Source organism: Oncorhynchus gorbuscha, linkage group LG06, assembly GCF_021184085.1.
Source record: "Oncorhynchus gorbuscha isolate QuinsamMale2020 ecotype Even-year linkage group LG06, OgorEven_v1.0, whole genome shotgun sequence".
NCBI classification, from domain to species: domain Eukaryota; kingdom Metazoa; phylum Chordata; class Actinopteri; order Salmoniformes; family Salmonidae; genus Oncorhynchus; species Oncorhynchus gorbuscha.
This window is the reverse complement of record NC_060178.1, coordinates 64543065-64556169: the sequence shown is the minus strand read 5'-3', so window position 1 is coordinate 64556169 and position 13105 is coordinate 64543065. Positions and strand designations below refer to the sequence as shown.

General features: G+C 45.1%; 1 protein-coding gene across 4 annotated transcripts in view; it reads right to left on the bottom strand.

Annotated features, from left to right (window-relative positions):
* The window catches only part of LOC124038241 (bifunctional heparan sulfate N-deacetylase/N-sulfotransferase 2-like), a 194987-nt gene that overhangs the window by 69641 nt on the left and 112241 nt on the right, over positions 1–13105 (bottom strand). For all 4 annotated transcript variants that reach the window (XM_046353852.1, XM_046353850.1, XM_046353851.1 and 1 more), the window contains one exon: positions 2775–2841. The gene's annotated coding sequence lies outside the window, so the exon portion shown is untranslated. The remainder of the gene's footprint in view (positions 1–2774; positions 2842–13105) is intronic.

The window sequence follows — 13105 nt, the reverse complement described above, 5'->3', positions numbered from 1 at the left end:
TATATAATGCCGTCCAAAATAATAGAGCAATATGTAACTGTAACGATTATTTCACCCATCACTATACATTTGTCATCATGTTTGTTCTTGCCGACAGAAGTGATGAGGTGATGCCATTGCTCAAACAAGGGATTTTTATCACATACACGATTGAGAGCATTGAGACTGATGTACTTCACACAACCACCTCCAATACGGACGTTTATTTTAGTTGTATGGAAGGCCGACCCCACAGTTTTCTTTCTTTTAAAAACTGTATCAAGATACACAGTTTTGAATCGAGAAAAATGTGCATCAATAAGGATAGAAGCATGCGGCTTCAGGAGACAACCCATTTTCAGAGACCCATTATACTGCTAAGGCAGACAACACAAGCCACTCACTCAAGCATCAAATCTCTTTGGGGGAGATACTTTAGGTGAGTATTCTTATGGACCTTACCCCTTTTCCACCAGACTGCAATTCACCAAGGTAATTGCCGGAATTACATGACTATAGTCAATCATCACTTAAGAGGGTGAAAATAGGAAATGTGAAGTATTTACTTTTAAGGGCTGGTGAGAGCATTTCTAGATCTACTTAGCCTAGGTCTAATAGTTACAGACCCACGACGTATAGAGCCCACAACAACAAAACAACACAAACAAATACATATCATCTTAAACTCTATATCTTCACCTAGATATATTGGGAATTTTAGTCTCTCTTGGTTACAGACCCGGCAAGTCCAGGCAGGCAGAGGCAGTGTAATCAGGTAGGGAGGGAATGGGGATTAATAAAGATAGATCCAGCCGTTGCGTGTTCTCTGGCTCTGGGTAGATAAAAGCAATTAGGGAGTCGGAGCACATCAAAGATGAAGGGACTGTTGTTTTTTTATCATGACAGAGGGCTGTTTATCTTCCCCACAGTGGACAGCATGCTAATATCAGACTGCTGCCGACCTTGCTACAAAACGTCTGGACTCTCTGTCTCCCTCGGTCTCTCTCAAACACGCAGACGCAGGCACACACACACACACCCAGACCCCTTCCCGGCACAGCGGGAGACGGGAGAGAGAGGACAGTCAGTCAGTCATGATAAAGTACAGAAAAAGCCATCAAATGAAATGAGTGGTACCTCTTTGAATGCTACAACTGAGCATCTCCATAATTCTATAAGCCCTTAATGTATTTTCCCTCGCAACAGCAGGGCACTTTGACATCCAAATCACTACTAAAATTACCTAGAAAAAAAGCATAGGGAAAGTGACTCAACAAACTTAGTTGAACTGCACTTGTGCATATTCCATTCTATTCATCCTTGGGTGCAGAGGGCACTCTATTGTGTATCTGCTATGCCGTGAAACACAAGCCTTGACACAGAGAAAAACACTACAAATAGATTTACCAGAACATTAATAGTACAAACAGTACACTGTGCAGATTAAAGGCACATTAATTAGGACCATTAAATGTAATGTTTCCCATCAACGAGTACTAAAATTTTATTAAAGGCTAATTCAACAATAATAGGCCTACGCAGGGTGTTTGTTGTTAAATGGTGTATGGGTCAAGGAAGCTAACGACTATACTAAATCCATGAATACTAATAGCTAGCTTTAGTACAGATTAGCTGTGTAATAAAATAACACCTTACGGAACATTGACCCCTTCATAGACTTTGTGAAAACAGATTAAAAGACTCAAAAGTATTTTAACGGGGACGCAAACACAGCTGAACTTTTTCCACTAGTGCCACTACTACCACCAACTCTTTAAGTTCATGGCACCAGCACGATTTGGTCGCACACATTTTTCACAATAATGTCTTGACCTGTGTCCTTTATTAATGTACATTAATTCCATACAGAACCAGGCTAATAATGACCATCTTTTAAATTTGCCTGGCAAGGGCATGAGAATTTAAAAGACGGTCATTATTAATTAGCCAACTAAAAGCTACCAGTGCCAACTAAAAGCTACTGTTTTCTTTCATTAGTGGGCCGAGCAAGTAGCCAAAATGACCTACCCTCCATTACATTTTACCTTGACAATATCATATTTACATTGATTGTTTGGATAAATAAAACCTTTGCGCAATCTCAAAAGAGATGTTATTGTTAAGATTTTTTAACGGTCACTCTGCAGTTTGTAGGGCCCTATAAAATCAGTTTTATCTTTTGATTAATTCTGCTTTCATTGCAAAACAAAATCCTTGATTCTTGTTTTTTCAGGTTTTCACTCAAAATCATACTGCTTATAGAAACAAAAAAATGTCCACAACAATGCTTAAACCACTTTTGAAATCTAGGAAAAATTAAAACATTTTTTGGAGGAGGGTGTAGTTGCCCTTTAATTCAAAGCACACCTAGCAAGATACCTTTGTTTGGCCAGCGATTGATAGAGATCATCAAGATATTCTGCAGGTAGGCCTACTTTGCAGTCAACATTCAATTGGGACGTTTTGGGGCGGAAAGCCTTAAGAAATGTTCATTCAAACAGCACATGATAACTGAATTGCACATCGTAAAGATTCAACCAAGACTTCAGTAAAAACTTTTTGAATAGCTGGTTTGCATAGACATTGCTGTTATGAATAAATCTTGATTATAAAAAAAGTAACTTGTTAACCAAAAACTAAACTGACCAGCGACCTTTATTTCACTGGCACCCTAGCGACCAACTAAAAATTGGTGTCGCACCGTCAAGTTAAAGGGTCGCAAATGCGAGTGTTTTGGTTGCAGTTTTCAGCCCTGCACAGCAACACACACACACACAGAAAACACAGTCTCTGACCTCTTCTTGCCGTGGAGACGTCCTCGTGTGTCTGTTCCTCCTGTTGGTTGCGTCGGTTTCAGAAAGCCTTCAGAAAGGACAAAGAGAGGGAAACAGTTCAAGGCCAGGGAGATGACAGTTCTTCTAGGTAAGGAGAAACCACCATGGTAAATATTGGCTTTAGCCAGGCATGTATCTGGGCCATGGAGGGCTGCCTCTTAACAGAACTGGCATTCAATGCAAACAAACACACAAAAACACCCACATGGAAGTTTATGAAAGAGAGAGTCAGGGAGAGAGGTAGAGAGGAAGAGCATTGGGTAAGCATTTGTTTACCTCTAGCCCACCAGGAAGCCAGGAATATCATGACTGACTTGATCAAAGTACTGTGTACTAGGAATGTGTTTTCTCAATCCTCTCCTTTATCTAGCACTGCACTTACACAACTGATTCAACTAATCGCCAAGGTCTTGAAACCAAATACGGTCTACTGTCTGGTAGTCCTCAAGAATGGAGGCTGCTATACTGCGTGCAGACACAAGGCGCACACACACAAACAGATCAGGTAAGTTAGGGGAATGAGTGGATCTCCGAAAAAGACCAACACAGGGAGAGATGGTGAAGGGCTGAAGACTTTTGTTAAGCTACAGGAGGGGAGAGAGTGGTGCGTGTGAGTGAGTGTGTGTGCAAACTGGTTTGAGTTGCTTCAGCCTGAATATTTCCCAGGTGGTCATGTGAAACGTGCATTCTGTCTAGGAGAGATAGATGGCTCCTTTGTTCTCCAACACCCAGAATCTCCTTTTAATGTTTCATGGAGCTCAGAGAGACAGCAGCCATCTCCTCTGTGGAGGGGAGAACAGAGCAAAAGGACTGACACACACACTTGTTCATTTAAAACCACACAAACAAATCTTACACAAGACTTTAGTTAACAGGAATTCATAGACAAACACACACGGTCACATGCTGAGTATGTGTGGTATGTCAGAGTCCCCCAGTAGAAGCTGTGCTCCTGCCTCCAGTGGCTATCCTACTATTGATAGTGCAGCTCAAACAAACCCTGGCTATGAGAGTTGGCTGCTCACCAGGATGAACACAGAGGACTGTGGCTATGGCCAATTCTAACTCACAGCCTCCAACTACCACTTAGAAGAAGAAAGAACAACCTCACTGGTTTCAGAGTCTGACCCTCCTCTTCCTACCTCTTTCTTCCTCATGATGAGGCCCATTCTTCTTCCCTCCCCATCACTCAATACTCCCTCCCATTTTGCTTCCCTCAACCCATCTCACAACCCCCCTCTCCTCCATGCCCCAGAAATGAGGCGAAGGAGTCTATTATCTATTCAGCCATAAGGCCAATAATTGATTGGCTAACGGGACACACACACACACAAAGACCTACACAAACTCAGAAACTCTCTCTCACACACACAGACACACAAAGAGCACATCCCTGCAGACAAACAGCAGGGTGCCTCACAAAGCCAGACTCAAAGAGCATGGGAAGAGTGTTTTCATCGACTTGCCAGGATCGCACCCACCCACCCGCGCACAACCAGTGGCCTTTCCGAGGGGGAATGGGAGTTGGCTGTATATCGATGGGGCCGCCTGCTTAGCGCAGCAGGAAGGCATGGAGGGACCACAGGATGCTGCCAGAGCTCATTGCAAAGCGGCAGCGGCAGAGATTAGAAAATTATAATATTTATTGGGCCTTGTTCAGAGAAAGAGCAATGGCAGAAATGTCCTTTAAAGCTGAAATAAGTAACTTTTTGGGTGACCCTACCATATTCACATTGAAATGGTTGTCTAAGAGGTGGTGGATATGTTCTAGGCGCGATATTTCTATGGTTTACATTCTTAAGTTTTGTTTTTCCGTCTTTTACTTTCGGTTTTGTACACCAGCTTCATATTGCTGGAAATATAATCTTTTAGGTTATTGAAAATATATTTTAGCGGTTTAGTACAATTACTCCCTATACTTGCTTGTTTTTCCCCAAACTGAATTTAGGCAAACTATTAGAAATTTAGCAACCAGGAAATGGCAGAACGATTTCTACATACTGCACCTTTAAAGATGTAGCCGTCTCTTTGACATTGCATTAGCCCGAGCGCTGTTTCCAACTTAGTACATGGGCCTGTTGGTGCTGGCTCATAGGAGAGCAGGGGAGTCAACAGAACAGAGATGCCAATCAAACCTTGGCGCAGAGAGAGGGAGGGAGAGCGAGCGCGACACACACACACAAAGACGTCTTAATTACCCTCTACAAGCACACACACACCATCACACAGTAGGAGTATGACAGACAGGGAGAGAAGAGAGGAGACGGGGAGGGTGTGAGCAAAAGAGTAAGGAGGGGAAGGGGGTGCGCAAGAGAGAGGGGAGATCACTGCAAGATGGCGCCGACAGAGATAGTCCCCTCGCTTTTAGTCCTTAGGAAACTATGGAGTATTTTGTTTTTTAAAATGTATTATTTCTTACATTCTACCCCAGAAAATCTTAAGTTTTATTACATACAGCTGGGACGAACTATTGGATATAAGAGTGACGTCAACTTACCAACATTACGACCAGGAATACAACTTTCCCGAAGTGGATCCTGTATCTGGACCACCACCCAGGACAATGGATCAAATCCCAGAAGCCGACCCAAAACAATGGCGCCGCAGAAGGGGCAGACAGAGCGGCCTTCTGGTCAGGCTCCGTAGACGTGCACATCGCCCACCACTCCTGAGTATACTACTTGCCAACATCCAGTCTCTTGACAACAAGGTAGACAAAATTCAAGCAAGGGTTGCCTTCCTAAGAGACGGCAGATTGTAACAGTCCGTTTCACGGAAACATGGCTCTATCGGGATATATATATTTTTTACCTTAATTTAACTATGCAAGTCAGTTAAGAACCCATTCTTATTTTCAATGACAGCCTAGGAACAGTGGTGTAACCAAGCCGAAAGAGATTAACATCTCTGGGAAGAGGAAGGGCTGGAAAGTGTGCTTCATGATTAAGTACTCATGGTGTAATCATATCAACATACAGGAACTCAACTCCTTCTGCTCACCCGACCTAGAATTCCTTACAATCAAACCTCCCAAGAGAATTATCGTCAGGTATCGTCACAGCTATGTACATTCCCCCTCAAGCAGACACCAAGACGGCCCTCAAGGAACTTTACTTGCCTCTATGTAAACTGGAAACCATATATCCTGAGGCTGCATTTATTGTAGCTGGGGATTTTAACGACGCAAATGTGAGAACAAATTCTATCAGCATATGGATTGCACTACGCGTGGGGGGTAATACACTTGATCACTGCTACTCTAACTTCCGCGATGCATACAAAGACCTCCCCCGTCCTCCCTTCGGCAAATCCAACAATGACGCCATCTTTCTCCTACCGTCTTATAGGCAGAAACTCAAACAGGATCTACCGGTGAATAGAACCATTCAACGCTGGTCTGACCAATCAGAATCCACGCTTCAAGATTGTTTGGATCACGCGGACTGGGATATGTTCCCGTCAGCCTCAGAGAACAACATTGATCTATACGATGACTTATAAGGAAGTGCATTGGAGAGGTTGTACCCACTGTGACTATTAAAACCTACCCTAATCAGAAACTGTGGATGGATGAAGGCATTCACGCAAAACTGAAAGCGTGAACCACCGCATTAAACCATGGAAAGAGGTCTGGGAATATGGACGGATATGAACAGAGACTTATGTGGCAGGGTCTTCAGGAAATCACGGACTACAAAAAGAAAACCAGCCAAGTCACGGACACCGATGTCACACTCATACAGTGCCACCCACACGGCCAACGAACAAGGAATGTGCCCCCCCACCCCCTCTCCATAGCCGACGTGATAAAACATTTAAACATGTTAACCCTCGCAAGGCTGCTGACCCAGATGGCATCCCTAGCCGCATCCTCAGAGCACGCGTAGGCCAGCTGGCTGGTGTGTTTATGGACATACTCAACTGCTCCCTATCCCAGTCTACTGTCCCCACATTCTTCAAGATGGCCACCATTGTTCCTGTATCCAAGAAAGTGAAGATAACTGAACTAAATGACTACTACCCTGTAGCACTCACTTCTGCCATCATGAAGTGCTTTGAAAGACTAGTCAAGGATCATATCACCTACACCTTACCGGCCACCCTAGACACACTTCAGTTTGCATACCGCCCCAACAGGTCCACAGACGATGCAATCGCCATCACACTGCACACTGCCCTGTCCCATCTGGACAAGAGGAATACCTATGTAAGAATGCTGTTCATTGACTACAGCTCAGCATTCAACACCGTAGTACCCTACAAACTCATCATCAAGCTGGAGGCCCTGGGTCTCAACCCCGCACTGTGCAATTGGGTCCTGAACTTCCTGATGGGCCGCCCCCCCAGGTGGTGAAGGTAGGAAACATCTTCACATCACTGACCCTCAACACTGGGGCCCCACAAGGGTGCGTGCACAGTCCCCTCCTGTACTCCCTGTACTCCCAGCACTCGGAGTATGGTGTCAGGAAAACTCTCTCTCACTCAATGTCAACAAAAACAAAGGAGATGATCGTGGACTTCAGGAAACAGCAGAGGGGGCATCCCCCTATCCACATCGAAGGAACAGCAGCGGAGAAGGTGGAAAGTTAAGTTCCTTGGCGTACACATTACATACAAACTGAAATGGTCCACCCACACATACAGCGTGGTGAAGAAGGCGCAACAGCGCTGTAGATCAGGAGGCTGTAGAAATTTTACAGATGCACAATCGAGAGCATCCGGTCAGGCTGCATCACAGCCTGGCATGGCAACTGCCCCTCCCTCAACTGCAAGGCTCTCCAGAGGGTTGTGTGGTCTGCACAACGCATCACCGGGGCAAACTATCTGCCTTCCATGACACCTACAGCACCCAATGTCACAGGAAGGCCAAAAAGATAATCAAGGACAACAACCACCTGAGCCTCTGCCTGTTCACACCACTACTATCCAGAAGGCGAGGTCAGTACAGGTGCATCAAAGTTGGGACCGAGAAATTGAAAAACAGCTTCTATCTCAAGTACATCAAACTGCTAAACAGCCATCACTAACTCAGAGAAGCTGCTGCCTACATTGAGACCCAATCACTAGCCACTTTAATAAATGGATCACGAGTCACTTTAAACAATGCCACTTTAATAAAGTTTACATATCTTACATTACTCATATGTATATACTGTATTTTATACCATCTATTGCACCTCGCCTATGCCTCTCATCCATATACATATTCTCATTCACCCCTTTAGATTTGTGTGTATTTGGTGGTAGCTGGGGAATTGCTAGATTACTTGTTAGATATTACTGCACTGTCAGAACTAGAAGCACAAGCATTTCGCTACACTCGCATTAACATCTGCTAACCATGAGTATGTGACCAATATAATGTGATTTGACAGCTAGAGATGAGGAAAGAAAAGAGGGAGAAAGCTATAGTAGGGGGAAGGAGTGAGAAAGAGATGCGAGACAGGAACAGCGGGAGAGAAGGAGGGGGCGAGAGAGAGAGTTCAATTCTATCCATTTTCTAAAGACTATGGGCCGACATGTCTACAGTCTGGTGTTGTTGGCTAAAAGCCCTGTATTAGTAACCTGGTCTGGGAGGGAATAGGAGCAAAACATGTAGCACCAGTCCACAGCGCTGCCCTCTGATAGGAATCATCAGGGGGAGATGACATGTGAGAAATCTGCTCAGACCCCTTGAGGTTAGAATGAATCAGCCTTTCAGAGGCACTTTATCCCACACTACTATATAGAGGGGACTGGGAGGAGGAGATGAGAGAGAGAGAGAGCTAGAACACGGACTCTTTTAAAGAGAAACCATGTTCTGATCTTTGGTCTGCATCTGTAGCCACTAAGAAACCATTCAGTCAGCTCACAATGTACAGTAGATGTATAGAGCTGAAGGTGGAATAATTATCTGCAACTTCGACCAATACAAGAGTCAAAAGTCCATTTGAAAAATGCTTATAATCGCTTCAGTAAAATATAGGAGTTTTGTATTTGTGTATCCATTCTATCAAATAGACGAGTTCCCCCTAAAGACCGTGCCACTAGTCCAGCTGCACTACAAATCTTCTGAGGGAGCGCTAAACCACACATCCCTGAGTAAGCACTCTACAGAAATAGCCTCACTGTTACAAAACATCCTGTTCTACTAGCCAAGTACAATAAGAAAATGGGTAATTTATGAAGGCTGGCAAACATGCTCTAACTACTAACTAGTACCTACTGTACAATATCAACCCTCTGCCTTCCCCGAATTCAGACTGATGAAGAGGATCATCTGAAAATATAGGCCGACTAAATCCACATTTCAAACGGGGAATTAGGCAAAGGTGAAATACTGGATGGCTGGAGATGAATACGTGGAACGGTATCAAACCATGTGTTTGATGCCGTTCCAGCCGTTAATTTGAGCCGTCCTCCCGTCAGCAGCCTCAACTGGTCAAATGACGTCTTTAGGCATGTTCCCATTTGTTATTTATTGAGGGTAGTTGTAAATAGAGCATCGTAGGCTAGATGGAAAAAGAGGGGGGGCTCATTCAACTGTGGTGCAGCCTGTTTTGTGTTTTGTTCAGATGTTATGCCTTCGCTGAGACTTTTACATTTGTTGAGCCTTTGACTCAAGACAGAATAGAAAGGAGGGCAGAGGGTAGAACGAGGGAGGTAGGCAATGATGACAAAAAGGGAGCATTACAAGAACAGAGCAGAAGAGAGAGAAACACATCAGTCAAAAATTAGGAACAGGAAAAGAGGATGTGTGCTTGCCGAATTTAAGCATAAAGACAGATGTTGAAAAAGAAACTACGAGTCACTTTCTTGCTCTGGAAGTGCCTCAGAGCGGTACATTTACACATTACGCATAGCCACTTAAAACAGCTGGACACCAATTGAGGCAATCCTGGTTTAAATGGCTCGGCTCTGGGGGGGCGAAACAACTATATTCTCCCTTAACCTCCTACCTCTAGGTCACATAGGTCATTTAAAAAACGTATATGGTGTATCTGTATCAGATGTGCCGGAGGATAGAGTAGGATTGGTTTAAATGCCGTTTTAGCTTCAGAGAGGATAGATGCCGTTTTAGCTTCAGAGAGGATAGCTTGTGCTGCTGTACTGCCCCTGTGAGTGACTGAACAGTCTATAGCAGAGAGGCAGTATGATGAAGGGGGCTCAGGGCTTTAATGGCAGCCCCATGGAAGGAGCTGCTATGGAAGGAGCTGCCAGCCTTCACTATGCCTATTCAATTATAGAGGAGAGAGGGAGAGAACAAAGGAGGGAGAGAGAGAGACGACACAAAGGAGAGACCCAGAGCTATATGTTCTGGCAGGCATCTGTAACCTCACTCGCCACAAGGATACAGAAACCCACTACGACAGAGGCACAGACAAATACCCACAACTTGCTGTATGCAGCAGATACACACACATACACACACACTTGTCCAGCCTATTGCCACTCGGTTGTCTTAATATGTTCTCATCACTACACCCTTGCTTCCACACAGTCACCAGACACCATCAAGCAGTCCTCTCAACAATGGGTGACCTCTGAACTCCTGACCCCAGGGTCATCCTTTATTGACTGTCGTCAGTCCATCCCCTCCCCCTATACAGCCCCAAAGCCCCATTATCTCATGATCCCCACCCCTTCTATACAGCCCCCATGGTCCCTCTTCTTAAAGGCCAAACCTGACACCCATACAACATCCCCAATTACATCCCCTGTTCTCCCTCACACACACCACTCTAGCACTGGCACAAACACTAGCACACACACACACACACACACACACACACACACACACACACACACACACACACACACACACACACACACACACACACACACACACACACACACACACACACACACACACACACACACACACACACACACACACACGCACCTCGTCAAGGCATTTATCGAAATTTCAAAGAAAATGTACTCCCATCCTCCTCGTAAGTATTTATAGCCACATGTGTGCACATTCAATTAGGCCCAGCATCTGTGATTCCGAGTACACTTACTGAGAAAAAGACTAGCAAACCTGTGAGTCTCCTCATGTAGAGGACGTGAGAGAGGAAAGGCCATGATAGCAGTAGTGGACCATGGGGTAGGGAGGGGGGGAGAGTACCAGAAAAGATAGAGACCACAAATGGCAGCCCCCCAACCCCCCGGAGAACGCAGCTCATCGATCCACAGGAAAGTTAACGTCTCCTCTCTCATGGCTATGTGCCATTAAACCACATGGACTACTGGCTCCTACAGCTGAAGAAGCTCTTCAACGACTACTTCAACGCACGAACAGAGTCTGTTTAAGAGCACAGTTGCTACCGACGAGGGATATCTTCATGCTCTTCTGTTTTGGTGCACTCATCCACAGAGGTCCCAAGGCATTGACTGAAATCCCTTAAGAAGCAGCACCACTAATCAATGGAGTAGTGCTGAGGGGCAGGGTGCGTCTGTGGTATTTAGTGACTACAGAGGAAGGGCCGGTGTCCAGAGGAAGGTACCCTCGGGAAGCTTTCTGTGTCAACACTGAGGGGTCAGAGGGCACAGCCCTGGCCGAGAGCAAGAGTGCACATCAAAGACAGGGATAACAACCGCCCGCACACAACTCACTTAGAACACGGTCAACACATTCAGGCCTAGTGTTATTTCCACCGTTCACTAAATTAGACCCTTTTGCTGATATTAGGGGGGGAAACAAGTCAATTCAATCAATCAATCAATCAATGATTAAAACAAGAACCCTTATTTCCTCAAGCATGCAGTAGTAGCAATAATTCTCAATGGTAAAGCAGAAGACACTAACAGTTCAGTCAAATCCTAACAAGCATCCTGGAGTGCTCTCCAAATGAACACTAATCCCAAAACCCCTTGAAACAACATGAGATTAAAAAAAAAAAAAAAAAACATTTAAAAATCCAAAACCACAGGGCATGACAGTCTCATTTTCCCCTCTCACTCGGAGACAAAGGTACTCTGGAAGCAATTCTAAAAACGAGGGCATCACTATTGTGGCGTGTGTGTAGCTGGATGACAATGACAACGCTGGAGGATAGAGTCGGTGAGGGGTGGAATGTCACCCCCCCCCCCCCTTTGGAAGCAGTGGTATGTCTGAGGACCTGAGTATAGCTGTAGCAGAGAGACTAGTGATCTGATGAACGCAGCTATGACAGTCAGCCGCACACATCGCATGTGATAAAAGCACATCCGGTATCATTCAGACAAGTTACTTGCAACACACGCAGCAAATGAGTACCGCGCAGGCCTATATCCGGCTTGTTATAGCATGAGCATGCACACATGGTTCATACATGCATTGATAACATGAGCTCGCAACTCACAAGTCCTCGGTTTTTTTCTATCTTCCGGCAGAGGCTCAAGCACACACATGCACAGCACACACTAAGCACACGCACAGGCCACAGTAAGTTAGCGGCTCCAGGTCCTCTGGCAGCAGAGGTCATCTAGAGGAGAGATGAGACAGGGATCAGAGGGAGGGAGGGAGGGAGGGAGGGATAAATAATGATGGAAGGCACATCTGTTTGGCGACAGCGACATGGCCACTCAGGTGGAGCATCCAGCAGCTCTTGAGAAACCTGCCACTTCACACAGCCTCTGGCCCAACACACAGTCACACACGGCTTTGATGAATGATCACACATACACACACCTCTAGATCCCAGAATAGATGCAGGCAAACTTCACCATAAACAGAGATGGGTGTGACAAAAACAACTAATTTGGAGGTTTTGATCATTAAAAGATGACTTAGTCAAAACAAAAACAGAAGCCCTCTGAGGAAAATATGATCTGTTGTTGTATTATTGCGGTTTCTATTCCACATGCAATACTGTGCACATGTCCTACATACAACTCAATGAGACAAGGGCTGCTTTTATTTTTTATTTCACCTATATTTAACTAGGCAAGTCAGTTAAGAACAAAATTGGGCCAACTGAGCGCCGCACTATTGGACTCCCAATCACAGCCGGTTGTGATACAGCCTGGAATCGAACCAGGGTCTGTAGTGACGTGTCTAGCACAGAGATGCAGTGCCTTAGGCCGCTGCGCCATTCAGGAGCCCAAACCAATCCCACGCCTCTGCTGTGCTGACCTCAACTGGTCAACATTCCAATGGGAGGAAAAGACCGATAATGCTGACTGACGGCTTTTAACTATAAATTGAGTATTGTTTGAGCCCTCACAGGGATGCTAGTCCCTTTGCAATTACCTTGACCTATTGAAAGTCTTACCCCCTCCTGCACAGTGTGGTTAATCTGAGTTTACCTCTCTGGGATAATATGTCC